Genomic DNA, 2,333 nt, shown 5'->3' on the forward strand with positions numbered 1-2,333 from the left:
TGTATCAAAGAACCTCAGGGGAAAAGGAAGAGCAATGGAAGAGAGATATATATGTGTTTTAAAACTCCCAACATCTGGTTGTAATTGGGAGGATTATCACATTGTCCATGAGTGCAACATGAGTTCATGGACTACAGGCAATTTTGTACAGGAAACATACAGTCCTTGGAGATAGGAAAATAGGTGATTTATTTTTCTTTCTTTTTCTTTTGATAGTTTGGACAGCCCTCATGTCTTCCTGTGATAGTCAGGTGATTTAACATTAGTTCACATTATAACATTTTAAAATAGACTTTAGAAGGTGTCTTGCCAATTTGCTAGATAGCCTTCTTTTTAGTGACCTCCTAAGTGAGTCTCCTGAGATAGAAATGAGATAGAAATATGTTCCATTCCCTCTTCAATTCAGCCATCCACCAGATTCCTGGCAGCCTCTGTTTGGGGACTAACACATGGGAACTAAGACAGATGCTCTCTGTTGACTGTTTACTTGTCTTTGAAGAAGCCACTTGAGCACGCACACAGCCTGAGTACACCAGTGAGCCATCTGAAGATCTTCTTGACCTTGGGACGTTGGCACCTGAACTTTCTTTTTTTTTTATTTTGAAAATTTATTGATTTTTTGTATGTACATATTCACAAATGTAGTACATATTGATAGGGTATTTTTGTCATATTCTTTAAAATTTATAAAATATAACAATAAAAATGAGTATTATAAAAGTTATTTGATATAAAACAACAATCAATTTAACAGTCTTATATAGATGCTCTTCTATAAGCAATAGTGAAAATACATTTTTCTCAAAATAAATTTTAAATAACTCCAAACATATTAACTGTATACTTCAAAAGAGTACATCACTACTAGTATTTTCTTAAATGAACATAAATATATAAAGTATTTTTGTTTGTATTATATTTAGTAGAATTTAAAATCTTGGCTCTTACTGTGGTACAAGCCCAAAATAAGAACGATTTTTAGACACTGGGTTTCATTGTAATAAGGCTGTACTTCAATGACCATCACATCACCAAAGATTTTACCTCCATCACAGCTAACCTGAGAGTTGATAGTTCTGTTGCACCAAGAAATGAATTGTAAGCTTGATTTTTGGATACAAACTTCCTGCTATGGTCAAACCTATTTGACTTGAGTGAGTGACTTCATTCTCAGCCCACAGAGAACAGGTATCATTCATTTAAGAAATGGTGTAGGTATTAAGATGGTCTATCCATAAAGTCATTCACCAACTGTTTCAATGTACAATGGTTCTGCTTCAAAGGTGGCACAGACATTAGGTGAGGGTAAGAATTTGCTTCCTTAGCTGTAATAATTTGGAAAATCATAATCTCAGAGAAAGAATAACTTATAAAGTCCTCTTCTTCAAACTAGATACAAGAGTTACAAACATCAAGCAAAGCATTCAGTCTCACTCTTTGTTGCTCTCTTACAATCAACCTCCCTAGTTAATCTTATATGTTTCTTTTGGGTATATAAATACTTTTGAAATATATAAGGTGTCCTTTTTTTTCATTGTGATAAGGCTGTATTTCAATAACTCTCACATCACCAAAGGATTTTACCTCCATTGTAGGTAAGCTGAGAGTTGATAGTTGTGCTGCACCAAGAAATGAATTGTAGCTTCGATTTTTGGATACAGATTTTCTGCTAAGGTCAAAGCTATTTGACTTGAGTGGGTGACTTCATTCTCAGCCCACAGACAACAGGTTACATCCATTTAAGAAATGGTGTAGATATTAACATGGTCTATCCATAAAGTCATTCACCAACTGATTCAATGAACAATGGTTCTGCTTAAAGGGTGGCACAGATAGTAGGTGAGGGCAAGAATTTGATTCATTAGCTGTGATAATTTGGAAAAGCATTCATCTAAGACAAAGAGTAACTTATAAAGTCCTCTTCTTCAAACTTGATACAAGAGTTACAAATGTCAAGCAAAGCATTCAGTCTGACTTTGTTCTCTTATAAGTCACCTCCCTAGTTAATTGCCTGTTTCTTTTGGGTATATAAATACTTTTGAAATATAGAAGCTGTTCTGAAAACCAGAGTATAGTGTAAAAACATGAAATAAACAATACTATTAATAGAGAAGCTAAGATGGGGAAGCAAGATTTCAAGATCCTTATGTTGTACACAGCAAGACACTGTCACAAAACAAACAAGCTGACAGTGTATATAGAGTCTACAATGTTGGACCTATTTCTCCAGATACCAAATTAGAGAGATAATTGGATGACAATCATCAAATTTCCAATTCCTCATATTATTGGATTCCAATCGATTAGGATATGTTGGTAATATTAATTTTCAA

The sequence above is a fragment of the Mastomys coucha genome, unplaced genomic scaffold, assembly GCF_008632895.1.
Source record: "Mastomys coucha isolate ucsf_1 unplaced genomic scaffold, UCSF_Mcou_1 pScaffold21, whole genome shotgun sequence".
Taxonomy (NCBI): domain Eukaryota; kingdom Metazoa; phylum Chordata; class Mammalia; order Rodentia; family Muridae; genus Mastomys; species Mastomys coucha.